The sequence below is a fragment of the Odocoileus virginianus genome, unplaced genomic scaffold, assembly GCF_023699985.2.
Source record: "Odocoileus virginianus isolate 20LAN1187 ecotype Illinois unplaced genomic scaffold, Ovbor_1.2 Unplaced_Contig_23, whole genome shotgun sequence".
Lineage (NCBI taxonomy): Eukaryota > Metazoa > Chordata > Mammalia > Artiodactyla > Cervidae > Odocoileus > Odocoileus virginianus.
In genome coordinates this window covers 41,041-64,688 of record NW_027224340.1, presented here as the reverse complement: position 1 = coordinate 64,688, position 23,648 = coordinate 41,041, and the positions used below count along the sequence as shown (strand labels likewise).

Sequence of the window (23,648 nt, the reverse complement as noted above, 5' to 3'; positions counted from 1 at the left end):
CCACAGTTTAAAGGCATCAATTCTTCGGTGCTCAGCTTTACTTATGGTCCAGCTCTCACATCCGTACATGACTACTGGAGAAACCATAGCCTTGACTAAGCCGGACCTTTATGGTTACCGAAGGGGAGGCATGGGGAGAGGTGATAAGTTAGGAGACTGGGATTAACATAGACACAGTACCATATGTAAAACAGATCAGCAGAGGTTCACTGTGCAGCACAGGGAGCTCTGCTCAGCACTTCAGTGACCCACGTGGGAGAGGAGCCCAGAGCAGAGTGGGTCCACCCATGCACACCGACGAGCTACTCTGCAGCACGCCTGGGATTGGCACAGAAGTGTATGTCAGCTGTAGTAAAAAAGTTAAGTGATGCAGTTTAAGAAAAAAGCAGTTACATCTGGATCTTCTCGTGTGGCCATGTCATTTTTATCATGCAGGCCATCTAGACCCAGGAATAATGTACTCTTGTCCTTGTACAGGGATGTCTCTGCTAAACCTCTGTGATGAAGGGCGTAATTTGAAAGGGAGTACCACATGAGCTTGCCGATCCAGAAACGCTTTGTTCCATCCGCTGGCTGAGAACTGTCCTGGAGCAAGGGTAGGAAGAAAGAGCATGATGAGGCGAGGTGTGCTGAAAGAAGCCAAGGCACAAGCAGAGATGAGGGGCTTTGTTCTGTTCAAGAATCTCAGAATACAGATAGCTTAGCTTGACCAACTTTGCTTTCTTCAAGGCTTCCTTCAGGCTCAACACTAGCATTCTTTCTGACTTGCTAGCCCCACCATGTTTCTTGCTCTGAACTGATAGAGAGTCTTTGGGAAGAGAGGCTTCAGAAAGTAGAAACCTCAAAATAAATTCTAAAGTAGACCTTGATGAAGGGGAGAGCAAACTGGGGAGGTGGCTGAAATGGCAGCAGTTTCATATTCTTTCCTGCCTCCTAAGCCTCTGAATGTGCGCTGTAATTTGTAGTGCTAATAAATGTGACCACTTCACATGTAAAAGCAAAATACATAGGACAGCCACCCTGTGTTAAATGCTGATTTTCTAAGTGACACTTGGAGATAAAGGTTACTTGCAATTTATGTTTCCTTCAGAGAGACATTTTAAAAGTTTTGGTCACATGGCAGAAATGATAGGTAGAGAGTTTGCCTTTGGGGTTATATTTCTTAAGTCTGTCTGATTCAATGCATATTGTAATTTGTGCCTGTGAGAAAGTTAGAGAATGTCCGATTTGCATTAGGAGAGTGAAGGTTACTCAAAAAATCCAGTCATTGGGAAATTTGTTTCCAGTCAAAGGAAACTTTGTCACACACATGATGAGGCCCTATTAGGACAATGGTGGCAATCATTTATTTAATAAACAGGCACTCATTGATCACCTTGGAGAAGGAAATGGCAGCCCACTCCAGTATTCTTGCCTGCAGAATCCCATGGACTGAGAAGCCTGGTGGGCTACAGTCCATGGGGTTTCAGAGAGTTGGACATGACTTGAGTGTCTATCACTTCACTTCACTGATCACCTGCTTTGTGTTCACCAGCAGTCTAGACTGGATACTACAAGGTAGATAAGATTTAGGCTTTTGAGTATGGTCACAGAAAGACCACAGTGTGTGCTGAGAAACTGGACTTAGTCCAGAGAGGCTGGGAGGATGACCAGAATTGAGACTGGAAAAGTAGAAGACAGCTGGGTGGGATGCAAGTTGTTCTCGTGTACTGCACTGAGGGGTTTGCGCTTGATGAGTTACAGTCAGGTGGAAAGCAGGAAATGACGTAGTCATGTCTGTTGCATTGAACCCGTGTTAGAGGATGCTGTGCCACTGGTTACTTCAAGTTAATATGGGGTTCTGTTTCAAGGGGAAATTATGTTGGATTTGAACTGATGAGCTAATATTTTGATTTGGGCCATTCTTGCACACATATTTCAGTCCTAACTCAATGTCATAGTGGTATTTCAGACTTTTAGGAAGTTATTTAACAAATGCTTAAGAAACGACCAACTACCTTTCTGAACATAGAGAAAATATGCTTCAGTGGTCCTTGTAAGATCTAATGAGAAATACAGAGCAGAGGACAGATGTGTGAAGGATGTAGATGATCAGAAGAGAAGAGTGGCAGATGGCAGTAGAGGTACCATCACTTGGGGACCTCTGTCACTTGGTAGTAGAGGTGGTGATGACATCATATCATTAGTTTTGTCAGCTTAAAAAATACAAAAATCCTTAGCGAGGGTTGATGGCCAACTAATACATGAAATAGGACATGAGATACTAGCAGTATGGGAGAGAAGAGGCTGCTAACAAAGATAACTTAGACCAATTCACCTAGGTGTGCTGTTGAAATCTGTCCTTCTATCTCAGCATATGACTTCTATTTTATAGAAAAAATAGTGCCATCAGATGGGAACTTCTTCATCTTAACTGATGACAGCTCCATTCTTGTATATGTACCCATCCCCTTTCTCCACCTCGCCTGTTTGGAAAAGGGGTTTTCCTTCCTGAGGTTGGTCCTTCCTACCCCACTCCTCCCCGTGCTTGGAGCCCAGACCCCTGGTACTCTCCCCACCCTCTGATTCCCCTCTCCTCTGACCTTATCCCCAGTGGCTTTCAAACACGCTCCTGCTTTGGTCTCTTCCTCTTGACCCTCCTGCCTCTAGTCATTTTCATATCATTCTCTTCCACATCCCAGCCAAACTCTTGAGTTGTTTTTACTTTCTTATATGCTGATTGGCTATTTGTATATCTTCTTTGGAGAAATGTCTATTCAGATCCTTTGCTAATTTTTTAATTGGTTTATTTGTCTTTTAACTGTTGAGTTGTAAGAGTTTTTATACTCTGGATGTTAGACCCTTGTCAGATACATGATTTGCAAATATTTTCTCCCATTCACTGGGTTGTCTTCTCACTTTGTAAATAATGTGTTTTAACACACAAGTTTTAATTTTGATTGAGTTCAGTTTATCTGTTATCTTGATGCTTTTTGTGTCAATGACTGCCTAATTCAAGGGCACACAGATTTTCACCTGTTTTCTTCTTAGAGTTTGATTGTTTTAGCTCTTCTATTTGTCTTTTAATCTATCTTGAGTTAAATTTTTGTGTATAGTGTGAGGTTGGTATCTAAATTCATTCTCTTCCATGTGGATATTTTCTAGATAATAATATCAATTGCTGGATGTTTAGTAAATCTACAGTGTAAAGTGAAACCCTCTGGGAAGTGAAATGTGGCAGTTATTACATGCCACTGTGAGTCTGAAGTCGTTTGCTGTCAGAGCAAAAGCTCCAATATTCACAGGTGTTCTCAGTCATTTTCTCTTGTGTGGGGCAACATTTGTTTATCCAAGAACAAATATATAAATGGCAAACTGAGCACTAATATTGCCTAATAGCATTTGTTAGAGCTCAAGTTATATGATTTAGAATGCCATCATGAAGTTCAGCTCTGAACTTCATCCACTTGAAGTTCATACTTTCAAGCCAAATGCTCTGCGTAGTCATACGGCTGGTCAGTACCAAGGCCAAGATGCCAGGCTGAGTCCTGCCCCCACATTCTTTCTGTGATTGTTGTGTAACTGTGAGTCTAAGGTGTTATCTTAGGTAGTCTCAAGAAGTAAAAGAAACATGGTTTTTCACTAGGTGGCTGTGAAATTATAGTTTGGTAAGAAATCTCTTATCTGACATTATTATAGCAGGTGTTTGGATGATTAATTAAGAAAGTCAGTTTTTATACATACTCTTATGGAATGGTGTATGTTGTCCTTAACATATGTGTACATTTGTTCTACATTGATGTGGCTCGAAACTCTTTTCTCTGAAAATCTGTCTGTGAATTCGATTTTTTTTTGTTGTTGTACTTTAAGTTGAATGAGAACCCCAAGGCATTTGCAGAGAATCTGGTATAGAATCCTTCAAGATTTGTATGATCCTCCTTCCCACAGCACTACCTGATTCATGGTCATCTCATACATTTAATATAATTCAGCAACAATTGTCTTATCAGTTTCTCAGTATCAGGTCTTTGCAAAGCATCTGCCTTAGTTTTCATGAAAACAGTTATCACTGTGTACTTATATTTTGTTGGTTTATACAATGTTTAATAAAATTATGTAATTTTGGTGACAAGTATAAGTGGCCTTAACAAGTTTGGGAATCATCATACCTGATACTTGATGACTAAATAGCTCAGTTAGTACCGAAGTCATAAGTAGACAGTAATTTGCTGTCTGTATGCCTGTGTGCCTACCAGGGGCATCAGAATGTTATAAAGGGAAACAGGGCATAATGATTCTGTGAACAATGCTTGGAAGTTGGTTTTGAAAGATTTTGAACATCTGTTCAGTTGAATACTCAACATCCATATAAAATGTCAATACCAATTAATGTGTATTATGAAAAGACATTGAAGCTATATGTAAAAGGAGAAAAATAGCTTAGAAAAGGTTTATTAAGATTCTGTGTATGTGTGTGTGTTTGTGCATGTGTGTGTGAACATAGAAAAAGGTCAAGGGTTTCATTCAAGGAGGATCCTACAACACTTACCTCCTCCCATGGACACATGAAATCAGTAGCTACTCATGGAATAGTTTCCTCCTCTGAGCAACTCCTGCACATCTGGCAAACAACCCACATCAAAGTGGATAGGAGAGGCTGAGACATGGTCTCACCATCCAGCCCACTCCCAGCATGGTGACCGACAATTAGAAGGAAACTACCATCCTCAGCTCTTCCCTGAGAAGTGAAGGGTCTGAACCCTAAACTTGCACCCCTTCTTTAAAGACTTGCACCTGGGAGATGTGCCCCCAAACATCTGCCTTTGAAAGTCAGTGGAACTGGCATCTGTAAGACCCATCAGGCTCATGATGTGAAAAACAGCTTTTGAAGGGCAGAATGAACTTGGTCACCCTCCTGGGGCCTGGCACAGGGACAGAGGCTGAAAAGGGCCCAGACTTTCTGTGAAAGAGGCTTGTTTATCTTAAAGCATCAGCCTGAGGGGCCGGCCTCTCATTTAACATTCTCTGGAGGCTTGGAGGCTGGCAGGAGCTGTCTTTGCGCTCTCTGCCTCATTCCAGCTGGACAGCATCTCCTAGAAAGGAACTTGGGTACTTGTCTGGTGCCCCGATGTTTGCAGTTTTTGCCCAGAGACAACTCTCGGTCACCTGGCTTTCGTGGCCAGTGAGGCTTACACCTGTAGGTCCCCAGTGTTCACTGCAGTATTATTTGCAATAGTCAAGACATGGAAGCAGGCTTAGTATCCATCGATAGATGAATAGATAAAGAAACCATGATATACACACACCACACACACACAGAGGAATATTATTCAGCCATGAAAAGGAACTAAATCTGGACTCCCCTGGTGGTACTGAAAAGGAAAAGTTAAAATTTGACATAACCTCCTGCTCGTTCTGCCTGTGTAACTCAGCTTGCTCCTTGCAAAGTCTGGATCACGTAGGTCATGCAGTCTCAGAAAGTGGGGATTTAAGATACGAGGAACTGGAGCTTATCTCCTCCCATGGACACATGTCCTGCTCTTTGCAATCCCCCAGCCCCTGTAAACCTGCTTAATCATGCCTTTCCATGTAAAGGTCAGGCATTCCCCTCCCCATCTTGACTGCTGTTCCCGTGCACACAAAACTGCTTCGTTTAAACCAGCCTATTAGCAGCTAGTGTTGCCCACTATAGTCTGTCTATGAAAACTGTAACCCCTCTGTTTGGGGCTCAGATCTTAGAGTGTTAACTGCTATGGGCCCGCTGGTGTAGTAAACGTGAGTTCTCCAACTCTCCGAGTGTGTGCTTGGTTTCTCGAGTATTGGTTTCTACAACAGCACAGTGGCTAAGAATCTGCTTGCCAATTCAGAGGACACATATTTGATCCCTGGTCCGGGCAGATTCAACATGCCACAGAGCAGATAAGCCTCTGGGCCACAGCTACTGTGCCTGTGCTCTAGAGTCCGTTGCCCACAGCAAGAGAAACCAGCACAATGAGAAGTCTGCAAACCGCAACACAGAGTAGCCCCTGCTCGCCACAGCTAGAGAAAGCCTGCATGCAGCACTGAAGATGCAGCACAACCAAGAAAAATAAATAAACATATTTTCAAAAAAGAAAGAAATCTTGCCATTTGTGGCAACATGGATGGACCTTGAGGGCATTAATGCTACATGACATAAGTTAGAGAAAGATGATCACGTTCTCACTTTTATGTATAATCTATAAAACAAAACAAAAATTAACTCAAAGGTACTGAGAACAGATTGGTGGTTGCCAGAGCAGGGGGTGGGGAATGGACAAAATGGGCGAAGGGGTCAAATGGTACAGACCTCTAGTTAATCAGTTAAATAAGTCATGGGGATGTGATATATAGCATGGTGACTATAGTTAATAATACTGTACTGTATATTTGAAAGTTTAAGAGAGTAAATCTTAAAATTTATCATAGCAAGAAAAGGAAATTTGTAACTGTGTGATGGATGTTACCTCATCCATCCTCACAGTGAAAATATTTGGGAAAAAAATTCCAGAAAGTTTCAAAAGACAAAATTTGAATTTTCTGTGACAAATAGTTGGCAACTCTTTACATAGTATTTTCAATGATCTATATAACATTTACATTTTATTAGGTATTATGTAATCTAGAGATGATTTAAGTGTATGTAAATACTGTGCCATTTTATTTTAGAGACTAGGACATACCTAGATTTTGGTGTCTTTGGGGGTCCTGAAAACAGGCCCCCATGGATGCTGAGGGATGGCTTTATTTATAGGTTGAAATTGTCACAGTGAATATTTGTTACTTTTAAAACTTAAGGGGAAAGGAACTACTTCTGTTCTGAGAAGAACCTATTGAATGTGTGTAGTTAAAAACAAATGAAATCCCTTTTGGGACTTAGGCAGCAGGAGAGAATGCTCTTGGTCAGGGGCCTCCCTCTTGGCACCTTGATAGTGTGCAAGCGCCTTTCTGTCCTGTGTGTTTTAAAGTGCTTTATCCTGACAGCAGTTAACCTTTCAAATGAATAGAATGGTGTTTCTCTGTTGTTCTCTCTCCTTTTATTTGTATATGTAAAATATGATATTGTTGCAATAATTCTTTTTTTCTGGTTTTATTTTCAGGAAGACTTTGATGTTGATCACTTTGTGTCTGACTGTCAGAAGCGAGTCCAGCTGGAAGCACTTAGAGATGACCTGGAGCTCTACTATAAGCTGCTTAAAACAGCCATGGTTGAGCTCATCAACAAGGACTACGCAGACTTTGTCAACCTGTCAACAAACCTGGTAAATTGAAATCCACAGTTCCTACCTGTCAGTGTATTTACACATGTACTGCACACTTTTTTTCTCACCCATGTTTATTCTTAACAGCTCTGAGTCTTTTTAGAAACCTTTTAGTTATTTTTCTCCCCAGAAACTTGAAGGGATTGCTAATCTTGATTAATAAAGGAACTAAACTTTCTTGATACACATTTTTTGTGTTTAGTTTAGTTTGATTATTTTTTGAATGACTTATTAAGAAGTGGTGAAAAGTAAAGGATAGCAATACCAAGAGTGTTTGTTTTTGTTAGTTGCTAATTGATTCCCATGAAATCTCACCAGTTTAGACTAATTTCTGAGAGCAGATATCAACTCTTCTTAAGGAAATGTTTCATTGACTTTCAGGTACGTGTGCTAGCCAGAGATAGGTTGAGAAAACATCAGCCAATATTGATCATTAAAAAGCCTATTTTTATACATTTTATAAAAATGTAGAAATTGTTTATAAGAAGCATATCAATTACTTGGAAAAGTTGTTTAGAAACACTTGAGTTTTCATACTTGCAAAAGTCTTGTTCATATTTTGTTTTTAAGTCTGTTTGTCGAAAGAGGTATGGAAAATAGCCATCTCTATGGGAATTTCAAGAAGCATTGAGAATAATGAGCCATATTTGCTTTTGGGAAATACACCACTAAGATAAATGTTCCAGTAGGATTAGAGACCCTGAAAATTTTATTTCCATCCTATTTAATTTGGATTTTTCTGAAGGGTTGTAATAATGCTTAGGAGAGATGTAGTTCATCAGACTTTCATATCAGCTGGTTGAATATCATAAACAACAGAGATAGCTGTTTTTCCTGTTAGTTTTTTAAGTCATTTAAAATTTCATCCCAAAGGCAAATTGTGCATAGGAATTTTTGATTTATTATGACTTTCCTTATTTTTATAGTGCTTATATATCAACAGGTTTTTCACATTCAAGGAGCAATATTTATGGCCAAATAACATTTTTGTTATGTAGTTACTAGCAGCATAAAACTGTGCAGAAAGAATAACCTATGTCGCATACTGCTTTGATCATTAAGCACAGGCTTCAGTGTTAACCCTGGCCCTAATGTGTCTGTGTCAACATCCTTTTGCCTTTAGGTCGGTATGGACAAGGCCCTCAATCAGCTTTCTGTGCCTTTGGGACAGTTAGAAGAGGTTCTGGTACATCCCCAAATGACAGTCAACAATCTACCATAAAGCATATTACACTTGTTTGTCTTCTCCAATAATTCTTTTTTTATTAATCTATTAGACTGTTGTGATTGTTGTGTTGGTGTTTTTTAATGTTCCGTGATTATAGTGTAATACTTGCAAAATGTAAATGATTTGCATGTGATGTTACAACCTAAGAAACATATTTGGCTTGAAGACGGCAAATTCTCAAGAGTAGAGTAGACACTTTTAAATGTCAGGGAGGAGGAGAAGGGTATTTCAAAACTTAAATTTGTTAATACCACCTCACCCATGTATAAGTGGTCTCCAGCTTAGAACTGGCTTACTTATATTTTAAAATTTGTCATTTTACAAGTATTTTCCCAGACAATATTTTATATGTAGTTAGATTCGTGGACCAGTTTATACCAGCCATTTAACCCCCGATGTAACTGAAGGGTAATATAAATGTCGTGTAATACCTAGTTTCTCTGAGAAAATCTCTCCCTTGGGAATGGAACTGTCTGCCCCTAAGCCATGAGAACAGGGACTTCATCCGGGTGAACAGTGGAGAGGGAGTTTTGGTATCACCTCCAACAGAAAACTGCCGCCCTGCCCTCCCCTCACCCTCTGGGCTGTGCTAGGCACCTCGCCCTCCATCCTCCCTTCATTGTGAAGCACCGCACCGTCACTTCTGTGTGTGTCAGCACTGGACCACGCCAGACCACGTGGCCTTATGCTCCTTGCCTCGAGACAGTACCTGGCACATGCAGGGTTCTCAGTAGATAATGTAGTAAAGAGGTTCTGCTTGGATAAAGCTGTAGGAAATGCAGGACAATGGGAATGTCAGGGCTGAGAAGTCCCGAGGAGGGTAGGCAAGAAAAATTCGTAAAAGAGGTTAAGTTGTGAGCTGTGCCTTGAACTAGCAGATTGTTTGAAAGTTTGTGTCTTGTTTGAATTTCACAAAGCTTATTAAAGTGCCTTTTGTTGGAATGGAAGAGAAAGAAGTTTTTGGTCTGCTGCTGGATTCCACACCAGCCTCTGCGTGGCCTTCCTGCCTCCTTTTCAGGACTCCTCTTCCTTGTCCCAACCTGTAGCCATGACATTTCCCGAACCCCGTCCTTTGTTAACCTTCCACTCTTCTCTCTGAACTCTCTCCACTCTGCCCACCTGTGCTTGAACTTCCTCGACTGCCCTCATGCCTTCAGGCTCTTGTCCTACACTGCCAGCTGCCAGCACCACCTACCGTCCCTTACTCTGCAGCTGTCTTTATCACCACCCTTCTCCTCATCAACCAAGACCTCACCTGCCTTTTTAATCTCAATTTAAGAAGCTTCTCTGAGATTCTAAGATCGTTGAGGAATAAGATGGTTTCTATCTAGTTCATCATTGTATCCTCATTTGCTGACTGTTAGTAGACATTTCATGTTTATTGAATTAATTAATTCACTTTTCTATAAAATATTTGTGATTTGTCTGGTGGTGGTGCTTTAGTCGCTAAGTCATGTCTGACTCTTGCGACCCCATGGACTGTAGCCTGCCAGGCTCCTCTGTCCATGGGATTCTCCAGGCAAGAGTATTGGAGTGGGTTGCCATGTCTGGTTTATTCTCATCATTTCTTTTACCTTGGCGTTGGCCTGACTCTTCATATTTTGTTTAATTTATTAGCTTCTGGACATGTTTCTCCACCTATGACCTGCCTTTTCCTGGCCATTCTGTTCCTTACTCCTTGATTCGTAATATCCTTAGAACAACATGGCATCATGAAGTATCAGTGCTTAAGGATTGTTTAGTTCGTGATAGAATCTAGTCTAAAATTCTCCTAAATCTCCCCCCACCCCGTTCATTTCTACTTCTCTCCAAAATGAAGGCTGCCATGCAGCCGGGTGCACCCTCCCACCCCGAGTGCGCCTGTCAGTTGCACCTTTCCACCCTCTGTCTTCCAGTGACTGTTCTCCTCCACCGTCGGCCTCCACGGGCTCTCCAAGTCAGACTCACGTTCCATCCCCTGCCCCAGATTTTCCTAGTGTTTGATTCAGATGGTCCTTTCTGTACTCTGACCACATATGATGGTGATTGTATATGTATTGGGTTGGCCAGCAAGTTCCACTGGTTTTTAAGTAAAAATAAGACACAGTTTTCATTTTCACTAAGAACTGTATTGAACAGTGTATTCACAGTTTTGTTCCACTACCTTCTGCTGTTTTTTTTTTTTTTTCAGGCAGCTTCATAATTCCATCTTCCCAAAACTTTTTATATTTTTGAGCAAAGAACTGTTGAAGGTGTCTTTTATGGTCTTCCAGGAAATTAAGATTTTCCCCTTAAGAAAATTTTGTAAAGACCAAAATAAATGGAAATCTGAAGTTGCAATGTCTGGTGAATATGGTGGATGAATCAGAACTTCCCAGCCAAGCTGTAACAGTTTTTGCCTGGTCATCAAAAAAACAGTGGTCTTGAGTTATCTTGATGCAAGATTATGCGTTTTCTCTTGACTAATTCCAGATGGTTTTCATCTAGTGCTGCCTTTAGTTTGTTTAATTGGGAGCAAGTACTTGTTAGAATTAATCATTTGGTTTTCCAGAAGGAGCTTATTATAGAGAATCCCCTTCCAATCCCACCCTATACACAGCATCACTTGTGGATGAAGAGCAGCCTTAGGTATGATTGTGGTGTTTCATTTTGCTTGCCCCACGAGCTCTTCCATTCTGCATAATTGCACAGTACCCACAGAGGATGAGATGGTTGGATGGCATCATCAACTCAATGGACATGAGTTTGAGCAAACTCTGGGAAATAGTGAAGGACAGGGAAGCCTGGCATGCTGCAGTCCACGGGGACAACTGAGCAACTGAACAACAATAGCAATCCACTTTTCTCTCTCCTGTCACAATTTGTTTTAAAAATTAAACATTTTTGTTATATTTAAGTAGAGAATTATCTGTAGAAATATGGTCAAGAAGGTTCTTTTTTCGCTTCACTTATGTGGAACCCAAACATCAAAACGATTCACATAACCAAGCTGGTGCAAATGGTGTTCAACAGTCGATTTGGATATTTTGAGTATGTTGGCCATGTCCTGCATGGTATAACATGGAAGGGATTGTTCTCAGTTAAGGTCTCAGTTTGATTGCTATCAACTTCAACTGCTCTTTTCCAACCGTGGCAAAATCTATCCTGTGAAAAGTCTCCAGCACAGAACTTTGCAAGCCCTTTTGACACTTCAGTCAGTCACAGCACCTTCTCCATACACTGCACAAATCTTACTTTGCATTTCAGTTGTATTCTTACCTTTCTTGAAATAATAAAGCATAATACGCAGAAAATGTTGCTTTTTTCTCCTTTAATATTAAAATGACTACACAAAAATTCAGTAGTCTTGATTTTTTTAATGCATACTGATATGACAGCTGTCACAATACAGTCTTACAAAATTATTTCTAATGAAATTAAAGACAGCCAAGCACTACTAGAGCCATCTTAATGGTTAAAAAGTTAACTAACTTTTTTGCCAACCTAATATTATTATTCTTTTGGTAGTTAATCCTCTGTGATCCTGGCTTTTCTATGTCATTTTGCCCTGGAAACATGATTACCCTCAACAGCAGTTGTATTTGATATTATGTATTTTTGTCAATATCTACATAATACTGGCCCCAATATAATTAAGTTATGTGGAATTTAATGTATAAGTTTTGTAATGCCACCAAACAATTTCTGCAATACATTTTCTTTATTCTTTTACAGAGTCTTTGGTCATCTGTCAGTGAAGGAATTCGGGCAGTAGGTGAACGAATGTCTAAATAAGAGGACATTAGGGGAAAAAAGGTATCCTTGGGTGTCATACTGTTAAACACGGGCTTATGGTAGCACCTTGGAGCTAATGGCACTTTCATGGATGCGGTGTGATATACTCCTCTTGGTACCTCTGCAGAGAGGAGTGCGGGATCTTCTTTTCTCTTTAGGCAGCAGCATTCAGCCAGGCTCCTGAGGGGTTCAGCCAGAGCTGGAGCCCAGGTCTTCTCACTCCTTGGCTGATTAAAGTCCTATTGATAAGAAGGGTGTGGTAAAGTAACTAATTGAAGAAAAAAGACAAAGAATATTGCATATTCTTCTTGTGCTTTATTAATGATAGCATTAAAAATTTTAAATGTAGATTTCTTATGCTACATGCCAGCTCAAAGCCTCATGTCTTCTCAACTTCTCACCATATGAAACTTTTTTTTTCCTCCCAAAACTGTTATTATGCTTATAATGTCATGTTAACTATTTGAAATAAAGCAGAATTTTAGAGGTACCCAGATGGACACAAAATTAACATTCCTCAATTTTTCCAGAATAAGACACAGTAATAACTGTAAAAGTGAAGCATTTTTCAGTTTCACAGGCATAAAACTAGATTCTCAGCACCCTTGTAAAGAAGATATTCAAAGTTGAGTGATTCGGGAGCAAGTAGGCCTTCTAAGGCCAGCTCTTCCAGTGTTCTGCAGGTGGAAAAACTAGTGTGTTGTTCTCTCATTCTGCCACAATTATCTCTTTTGTTTCCACTTCTTAACTGTACCTCTGCATGCACTACTTTTAATTTTTAGCAGTCTCATGTTTTGATTTTATTTTCTGACTTTAATGGATATATATTACATTATCATATAATATTACATATCCATTATTGTATATATTGTAGTAATGTAATATATAACATATATTATATATATATATATATACCATTATTATTGGATATAATGGGATTAGAATTTGAGACAGTTATCAGCTTCTGTCCAGAGATTTCAAGAATGTAGTGCCTTTCTAGGAAAGGTTGTCAGCCTTGTGAGAGCAGGGACTTTGTGCCTGTTCTGTTCACTCGTGTCCTCCCTGCCTGGATCAGTGTCTGGTGCACAGTGGGTGCTCAGTAACTACTCACATATTTTATTTTGTCTTTTTTAGAGTGATTTTTACTGGAGTCCAGTTGCTTTACAGCGCTTTAGTCTCTGCTGCACAGCAGAGTGGATCAGTCACACACACACGTCCCCTCGTGTTTAGGTTTCCTTCCCATTCAGGTCACCCCAGAGCACTGAATAGAATTCCTGGTGCTATACTACTGTATAGTTCTGGAAACTGTTTGTTTAATGAGTGCTTTAAAGGATGGGTTTTTGTATAATGCTCAACTTCTTTCATAAGGTTGTATAATAATGTCTTTAATGAACTGATGCTTAAGCATATAATTGTGTCATATACATGTCAATAGGATAAAGATGATCAGAAGCCACAGTTATAACACGAAAAAGGGTCATAAGAAAATAAATGTAATACCTATAGAGAGGTTCATTTAAGATAGGAAAAGAAAGGAATAAAAATGTGGGAAATGAGGAAACAAAAAGTCTAGCTTTCTCCTTTTTTAACTATAAACTTGCAGTAGAATATTGAAAATGTGCTTCTTCTTGGCACCTAAAATTAAGATTTGCATTCTTCGTAATTCAGTTTTATGTAGAAGTGTTCAAAATATAGAATGCCCTACATACTCTAAGTTGACTTTTTGCTTTGTGTGTCCCTGAATTTAGAATGGGGAAATAAGATGATTAAGATGAAATATAGTGATAACTTTGTGTTTTGCTTAATTATTATTTTATAGATATGTGTGTTGTGGCTTATACAGGTTATTCCATCAGTTGAGAAAATTGAAAAAATCTTAAATTCTCAACATTCTAAAGAAACATCTGCACTAGAAGCAAGCAGGTAAGTAAGTATTTTCTTTACTAAATATTACATAAATTAATACTTCGAATCTAGCCAAAATTTTTTATTTTTTAGTTAAAATTCATTTCTGAAAAAGAAGAAAAGCCAAGTCTATGGTTCAGTGTTTTTGAGTGTAGCTTGTTGAAAGTGGAGTGTGTGAGATGGTAAAGTTTATAATACATCCTTATAAAGGCTTTATGGTTATGGGCCACAGTTCCAATACATCAGTTCACAGGGAATCAGAGGAGTGTGCTTTTATTGGAAGAATTTTAGTCTTTGGAATTGCCTTAGAGAAGCACTGGCAAAATTTTGTTGATCTTCAAGATATGAAATAGATTTCTTCTTTCCTAAATTCATTTAGACCAGAGTAATGCCCAGAGTATTGCCACTTATGTATCTTACCCTAGCATTACATCATTGAGAAACAGGATAGGCACATTTAGTTAACGTTTATCAACAAGAAAAAAAAAAAAACAACACTTGTGAAATTAGAAAAAGATGACCATTTTCTTTGTTACATACTGCAACTGTTTTCTTATCTTTCTAGTCTGAATTTTAAATCAGCCAGGTAGGTGAGTGACTCAGAAAATGAGTAGCTCATACCAGCACCATGGGAAGCACCATGGTGCCATGGACAGATTTGTGCTGTATATTCCACTGTGCAGCCTGAGCCATGGAACTCAACTCCTGGTGTCACTGACAGTGGAAGGCTAACGGGAACTCCTCTGGCAGGGCTGTCTGACACTGAGGTGCCATCAGCCCATACCTGGCATGTAGTAGGCCCTCAGTTCCGTTGAGTTGCTTGGTCATGTTCGACTGTTTGTGACCCCATTTGATGGGTCATCCCTTCTGACCCATCCAGGGGAGCTGTTTGTCTCAAACTGTTCCAAGTCTCTTGCCCTCAGCTGCCTTGGCAGCTCCTGCCAGCTTATCCTCACTTGACATCCACCATACCTGCCTTCTGTTATCTTTCCATTTTTGTCCATCCCTATTCTTCCTTTGATAGAGATGCATCACAATGTCTTTTTCTATAATGCTGTTCCTTTGTGGTATTCCATCTTTAATGTAATAGATATTATGCTGTTTCTTGCTCAGAATCACCTTTGAGGACTTTTTAAAAATTCAGATCAGCAACTTTGAGTTGTAGAGGAGGGAAAACCAGGGCAATGTAAATAACCGGGTAGAGCTAGAGAGAGGGAAGGGAAGTTAACAATGAAGAAGGCCCTGAATGAGAGGGGCTGGGGGAGGAGATGTAAACACCCACACTGGCCTGGGCCAGCTCTTGCTTCTCGGCTGGACCCTGTGGTCGGGGCCTGGCAGTGTCAGGGGCTTATACTTAACTTTTCTAGTTTTCCACTGTCCTAGAACATGCTGTAAAAGCTATGGCACAAAGGATGCTATAGCTTCTACCTTATAACAAGGGGGCTATGGAAAAGCACAGTGAAAGCATCAGGATTGCTGATCATGTGATATATTCTTGGAAATTAAAAACTTTTAGGAATTAACTCTTTTTAATTGTCTCCACTAGCCCGCTTTTGACTGGACAAATGTTGGAGAGAATTGCCACAGAATTTAATCAGTTACAGTTTCATGCTGTTCAAAGCAAAGGCTTGCCTCTTTTGGACAAAATAAGACCAGTAACTGTTGTTTTAGATTTTTCACACTTTAGTATTTAGGAATTTGCTAAATAATTTTGATTTTACCTGGTACAGGCAGACCTTGTTTTATTGCCCTTAGATTTATTGTGTTTCACAGATATTGCACTTTTTTTTTTAATTGAAGGTTTATTGCAGCACTGCATCAAGCAGGTCTATCACCATGCTAGTACCCTTTTAACAGCACTTGCTCACTTCAAGTGCTGTTATCTCTGTATCTCATTCTGGTAGTTTTCACAGTATTTCAAACCTCCACCGGCAAAATGATGATAGCTTGCTGAAGGTTCACATGATGGTTGCATTTTTTAGCAATAAAGCATGTTTTAATTAAAGTAATTAAGGTCTATATCTTGTTTGTTTTACACATAATGCTTTTGCCAACTCAATATACTGTATGTAGTACAGTATAAACATACACTTTATATCTGCTGAGAATCCAAGAAACCCCCATAACTGGCTTTATTGTGCTAGTAGTCAATTTATTGTGGTGGCCTAGAACCACACCTGCAGTATCACCAAGGTATGCCTGTATTGTTCTGACAGTTGCTGACCTGCAGGATTTTGAAACTGGCTTTGAATTTTCTCTTAATTTTTTGTGTTTTAGGCCCCTGCCTCCTAAGTGTCACACATTATAGATTTTGTGTAAAGACACAGACATATTCTCTGAGTTATAAGGGTAAAATTAATTCTAAATTTCATGTAACTTGACACACTATATGATTTAGTCAGAATTAATTTATCCAAAACTCTTGACTGGACTTTAGAATCATGATGTTTGTCAGATTTATTCTGTAGCTTAAAAGAACCTCATTCTGAAGTGACATCTAAATCCTCCTTTGATACAGCAAAGATTAACTTACAAAGAGATGTGAAGAGGAGGAGAGATTCATTGTTCCTCTCCAGAAAATGTTAATATTTAATTTAATAAGAAATGTGTTATGTGTGTGTTTGGATCTTAAGAAATGATTAAAACTGGAGCTTTTTAACGTGTCTTTCTTGGAGCCTATAGCTGGTATTACAGCCATGTTACAACAGTCACTGGAAGGCCTCCTATTAGAAGGTCTTCAGACTTCCAGTGTCGATATTATTCGGCACTGCTTACAGACTTACGCCACAATTGACAAGACACGGGATGCAGAGGCGTTAGTTGGTCAAGTCCTTCGTGAAACCATACGTAGATGAGGTTTGTGTACTGTTGAATAAGGCCTTCATTCAGCAGATGTTCATAGAGCATCTGCTCTGTCTTGGATGCTTTACTGGGTGTAAGGGGTAGTTTAGAGGCCTTTCTGTAAAGATTGTAAAGATTCTCAGTTACTGTAGTACCATCAGTTGGAAGAAAAGGTTGGTCCCTGGTGGTGACAACCGGCATGCAGGAGTCAGGCACCTTCTCAGTGTTTTTTAGTGATGCTGTAGCCCAGGGATCATGTTAATTTAGTGGGAGGAGGGTCTTGCCTAGGGAGAAGGAATGTATCAAAACATTTTTAGGTCAGTTTTATGGTATGTAAATTATTTGCCACTAAATTCTTAAAATGAATTTTTAACTATTGGTCTAGTGGGTAAAATGGAACAAGTAAGCAGATACCAAAACTGCAGTGTAAGTTCCTGGTGAGGGAGCCTGCTGAAACCCTGACCATGGAAAGTCTGTGCTGAAGGTTGTCTTCACAGAGATGTGGCCTAAGTCTTGAATACTGAGGAGTCTCTTAGCCAGGAAGGTGGGAGGGAGGAAATAGTCACTGATGCAGGACTTTCATAGGCAAATTAGCAGCATAATACCCTAAGTCCAGAACTTGACTATCCAGTGTCCTTCATTTCCAAGGATGCAGTTAAACTTTGGAAAGTAAGCATATTCTGCCTTTGAGCAGCCAGGATGTAGACTGAACCATATGAAGTTGCCAATACTCAACGTTTTCTGACACACAAAAATGGCAGCTTTATCTGGTTCAAACTGATGAAAGTCACAAGTCCATCCTCAGTGTTTGCAGACTCTCTTCAGTCCTCTATCCGTGTGGGTGCTCTTCCTGTCCAGTAAGCACAAAGCCCTGTTCACCATGACTTTGGGATGAAAGCCTCCCATTTATAAATGGGGGACATGGAATCCCATTGATAAAAATGAAATGTAAGGATTAACTTCAGTAATCCTTTCAGCTTTTATTAGAGTTACTAAAAATAAATGATCTGTCAGTTTCCTCTCTTCCTATCCTGTTATATTTCTTTTTTTTTAATGCATTATTTTTTTTTCTCACTTATTTTTATTAGTTGGAGGCTAATTACTTTACATCATTGCAGTGGTTTTTGTCATACATTGAAATGAATTAGCCATGGGTTTACATGTATTCCCCATCCCTGGTCCCCCCTCCCACCTCCCTCTCCACCCGATCCCTCTGGGTCTTCCCAGTGCACCAGGCCCGAGCACTTGTCTCATGCATCCAACCTGGGCTGGTGATCTGTTTCACCCTAGATAATATACATGTTTCGATGCTGTTCTCTTGAAACATCCCACCCTCGCCTTCTCCCAGAGTCCAAAAGTCTGTTCTATACATCTGTGTCTCTTTTTCTGTTTTGCATATAGGGTTATCATTACCATCTTTCTAAATTCCATATATAGTGTTAGTATACTGTAATGGTCTTTATCTTTCTGGATTACTTCACTCTGTATAATGGGCTCCAGTTTCATCCATCTCATTAGAACTGATTCAAATGAATTCTTTTTAATGGCTGAGTAATATTCCATGGTGTATATGTACCACAGCTTCCTTATCCATTCGTCTGCTGATGGGCATCTAGGTTGCTTCCATGTCCTGGCTATGATAAACAGTGCTGCGATGAACATTGGGGTGCACGTGTCTCTTTCAGATCTGATTTCCTCAGTGTGTATGCCCAGAAGTGGGATTGCTGGGTCATATGGCAGTTCTATTTCCAGTTTTTTAAGAAATCTCCACACTGTTCTCCATAGCTGCTGTACTAGTTTGCATTCCCACCAACAGTGTAAGAGGGTTCCCTTTTCTCCACACCCTCTCCAGCATCACTCACTATCAGAGAAATGCAAATCAAAACCACAATGAGGTATCATTACACGCCAGTCAGGATGGCTGCTATCCAAAAGTCTATAAGCAAAAACGATTCTCTTGAATGAGATCACTGTGAGTTCCTCCATAGAATGGTGTTAACTAGAGCATTTTATTAGTTATAATGGTTTTTAAAGACTTGCAAGCTTTTTGTTTAAATTGCTGGATGCTTTCATTAATTATGATGCAGTCCTTCCCTGGAGTTCTGAGGAATAATTACAGAGAGGGAAATATATTAAATCCCTTGACTTGCCATGATTGAGAATGTATATAATCCTCTTTTGATGATGAAATCAAAGCTGTCAGACCATTAGTATGGTGCTCTTTTACATACAATACTGAGCTTTATACTTAATTTTTCAAGGTTATATTATCATGTAGGTAAGAAATTAAGGATTTGTTTGTCTGAGATACTCATGGACTGCATGGGATGTAATCGTTACGTGATGATCAAGATGTAGCCAGGGCAAGAAGCCCTTTTGGTTTGTGAGAAAAATTTAAAATGGTGAAGCATCATTTTATAGTGTAAGAGTGCAGTAGAGAAATAATATTTAAATTTTCCGTGTCTCCTGTAGTCTACATTTTGGCATAGATTGCTTTAGATATCTAATAACCATCACAGCCCATACTCCTGTTTACTGCCTCCAAACACCTCTTAGCTAGTCATTTCCCCAGACCCCAGACCCCCACACTTGGTAATCTTGCACTGTCATGTCATTCTGCCTTCTGGAGCTCTGGGCCCTGCAGGGTAGCACAGCCTGGCCTCAGCCCGTCCTCCTCTCATCATAGGTTCTCTCAAAGCTGGTAATTGAGTCTTAAACTATATTGAAACTCAGCCAGTCCCATGAAAGACTTTTTTTTTTTTACTAGCTTATTTATTTTTATTTTTTTACAGTTACTATTTTAACAGTTGAACAGTGCACCTCAAAAGTTCTGTCATCGACACACAGTGAATGGACTCCAGTGATGAAGGCTCCAGAGAGATGGCAAACTACATTTTTTTTTTTTTTTTTGGCAAACTACATTTAAAGTGAAAGTTTGTGATGGAGTGTCTCCAAATTGGAGACAAGAATACGGGCTAGGGGATATAGGCAGGGTAAAGGAATTTCAAAGTACTACTGCGTAGGAGTATATATATTTCAAGACAGCTACTATACCTTGTCTATCCTTTATCCTAATCTGGAATAACTGCATGTTCATGCCAAATAAAGTTTCTACTTTCTAGGAAGAGGAGCAGTCTGTTAGGAAAAGTATGTTCTTAGTCAGGGGAAGATGTGAAGACATTTCTCTCGTAAGTCATCTTTTATTTGGTATGTCTTTTGATGTCTTTTGGCAACATCACTGTATGCTATTTCAACCTCCTTATCACTGGGGCAGGTGTTGGTGAACTCATCTCTACTGTAGGCATTAGTTAGGTACCTCCAGGTGCCAGTCATTCCTTTTGGAATATCAAAGTTGGGGGAAGGGCAATCCCCGCCGTAACTCGAGAATATACCCCAGGTCCCCGCCGCAACTCGAGAAAAACCATGAGACTTCCCCCTCAAAGCGAGATGAGGCCCGATTCCCCTGCACTGCATGCAGAGCAATCCCGTGATCCCCATGAAACATGTAAGGAGCCTCGACTTGCTTGATGGATCTCGAGACAATCCGCAAGAACACTGTCACAAGTATAGAGGGACCCTGAGGTCACACCAGCATTGCGAAGGAGCTCCATGTACCCCAAATCAACAGGAGATGAGGCCCGATTCCCCTGCCTTGACTCCAGAGCCATCCCCCGTTCCCCATCAAACACGACCAGTGGCTTGACTTCCTTTAGGCAACTCCAGAGGTTCCCCGAGAACAACGTGCCAAGCTAGAGGAATACCAAGTTCAGCAGAGCAACTCGAGGAATGCTCCGTGGACCCCAAATTGCCTGGAGATGAGAGCTGATTGCCTGGCTTAGACTCAAGACGTATGCCAACTTTCCACATAGCCCCTCAAGAGGAGGCTTCTCTCAGCAGCAGGTATGTGTGAGAGGGGGGACCCTGAGTTTGCTGCCTCAAGTGGAATATACACCGAGAAGCCCTGACTCGAAAGGAGGCTGGGTTTCCTTGCAGTGGCTTGAATACAGGCTCATCTTTCATCTCACAAGGTGAAGGGATGTCTGAATCCCCTGTGGAGTCCCTAGAGAAAGCCCTAGGTCCCCGACTCCTTTCGACGGAAATGCCTCACATGCCTTTGACACCTCGAGAGGCATGCAGAGTTCACTGCTTCAAAAGCTGACGATGCCTGACTCCTCTTGAACATTGACAGGAATCCCAATATCACTGTGGCTACTGGAAAGGGACCCTGGGTCTCCCGCCTCACCTCGAGAAGTGTCCCTTTGGCCCTGCCAAGCCTCGAAGAGATTCCTGAGGTGTCCCTCGTAACTAAACAGGAGTCCTGATGTCGCTGGACAAACACGAGTGTTGAAGGGCCATCCCCGCCGTAACTCGAGAATATACCACAGGTCCCTGCTGCAACTCGAGAAAAACCATGAGACTTCCCCCTCAAAGCGAGATGAGGCCCGATTCCCCTGCACTGCATGCAGAGCAATCCCGTGATCCCCATGAAACATGTAAGGAGCCTCGACTTGCTTGATGGATCTCGAGACAATCCGCAAGAACACTGTCACAAGTAGAGAGGGACCCTGAGGTCACACCAGCATCGCGAAGGAGCTCCATGTACTCAAATCAACTCGTGATGAGGCCCGATTCCCATGCATTGACTACAGAGTCATCCCCAGTTCCCCATCAAACACTACCAGTGGCTGGACTTCCTCTAGGCAACTCCAGAGGATCCCCGAGAGCAACGTGCCAAGTCTAGCAAAATACCAAGTTCAGCAGAGCATCTCGAGGAATGCTCCAGGTACCCCAAATTGCCTGGAGATTAGAGCTGATTCCCTGGCTTAGACTCAAGACGTATGCCAACTTCCACAAGCCCCTCAAGAGGAGGCTTCTCTCAGCAATAGGTATGAGGGAGGGACCCTGAGTTTGCTGCCTCAAGTGGCATATACACCGAGAAGCCCTGACTCGAAAGGAGGCCGGGTTTCCTTGCAGTGGCTTGAAAACAGGCTCATCTTTCATCTCACAAGGTGAAGGGATGTCTGAATCCCCTGTGGAGTCCCTAGAGAAAGCCCTAGGTCCCCGACTCCTTTCGACGGAATGCCTCACATGCCTTTTACACCTCGAGAGGCACGCAGATTTCACTGCTTCAAAAGGTGACGATGCCTGACTCCTCTTGAACATTGACAGGAATCCCAATATCCCCTGTGGCTACTGGAAAGGGACCCTGGGTCTCCCGCCTCACCTCGAGAAGTGTCCCTTTGGCCCTGCCAAGCCTCGAAGAGATTCCTGAGGTGTCCCTCGTAACTAGACAGGAGTCCTGACGTCGCTGAACAAACACGAGTGTTGAAGGGCCATCCCCACCGTAACTCGAGAATATACCCCAGGTCCCCGCCGCAACTCGAGAAAAACCATGAGACTTCCCCCTCAAAGCGAGATGAGGCCCGATTCTCCTGCACTGCATGCAGAGCAATCCCGTGATCCCCATGAAACATGTAAGGAGCCTCGACTTGCTTGATGGATCTCGAGACAATCCGCAAGAACACTGTCACAACTAGAGAGGGACCCTGAGGTCACACCAGCATCGCGAAGGAGCTCCATGTACCCCAAATCAACACGAGATGAGGCCCGATTCCCCTGCCTTGACTCCAGAGCCATCCCCGTTCCCCATCAAACACGACCAGTGGCTTGACTTCCTTTAGGCAACTCCAGAGGTTCCCCGAGAACAACGTGCCAAGTCTAGAGGAATACCAAGTTCAGCAGAGCAACTCGAGGAATGCTCCGTGGACCACAAATTGCCTGGAGATGAGAGCTGATTCCCTGGCTTAGACTCAAGACGTATGCCAACTTTCCACAAGCCCCTCAAGAGGAGGCTTCTCTCAGCAATAGTGTGATGGGAGGGACCCTGAGTTTGCTGCCTCAAGTGGAATATACACCGAGAAGCCCTGACTCGAAAGGAGGCTGGGTTTCCTTGCAGTGGCTTGAATACAGGCTCATCTTTCATCTCACAAGGTGAAGGGATGTTTGAATCCCCTGTGGAGTCCCTAGAGAAAGCCCTAGGTCCCCGACTCCTTTCGACGGAATGCCTCACATGCCTTTGACACCTCGAGAGGCATGCAGAGTTCACTGCTTCAAAAGGTGACGATGCCTGACTCCTCTTGAACATTGACAGGAATCCCAATATCCCTGTGGCTATTGGAAAGGACCCTGGGTCTCCGCCTCACCTCGAGAAGCGTCCCTTTGGCCCTGCCAAGCCTCGAAGAGATTCCTGAGGTGTCCCTTGTAACTAGACAGGAGTCCTTACGTCGCTGAACCAACACGAGTGTTGAAGGGCCATCCCCGCCGTAACTCGAGAATATAACCCAGGTCCCCGCCGCAACTCGAGAAAAATCAATGAGACTTCCCCCTCAAAGCGAGATGAGGCCCGATTCCCCTGCACTGCATGCAGAGCAATCCCGTGATCCCCATGAAACATGTAAGGAGCCTCGACTTGCTTGATGGATCTCGAGACAATCCGCAAGAACACTGTCACAAGTAGAGAGGGACACTGAGGTCACACCAGCATCCCGAAGGAGCTCCATGTACCCCAAATCAACAGGAGATGAGGCTCGATTCCCATGCCTTGACTCCAGAGCCAACCCCGATCCCCAGCAAACACGACCAGTGGCTTGACTTCCTTTAGG

General features: G+C 41.7%; 1 long non-coding RNA gene across 2 annotated transcripts; it reads left to right on the top strand.

Annotated features, from left to right (window-relative positions):
* Positions 1-6,854: 6,854 nt before the first annotated feature.
* Positions 6,855-17,106, top strand: LOC139034078 (uncharacterized). 2 transcript variants are annotated; one of them, XR_011486538.1, is made up of 4 exons: positions 6,855-7,259; positions 14,060-14,163; positions 15,692-15,800; positions 16,821-17,106. It is a non-coding gene; the product is annotated as an uncharacterized lncRNA (long non-coding RNA). The 2 variants fall into 2 exon arrangements; XR_011486537.1 differs by lacking the exon at positions 6,855-7,259 and adding an exon at positions 12,145-12,261.
* The last annotated feature ends 6,542 nt before the right edge of the window (positions 17,107-23,648 follow it).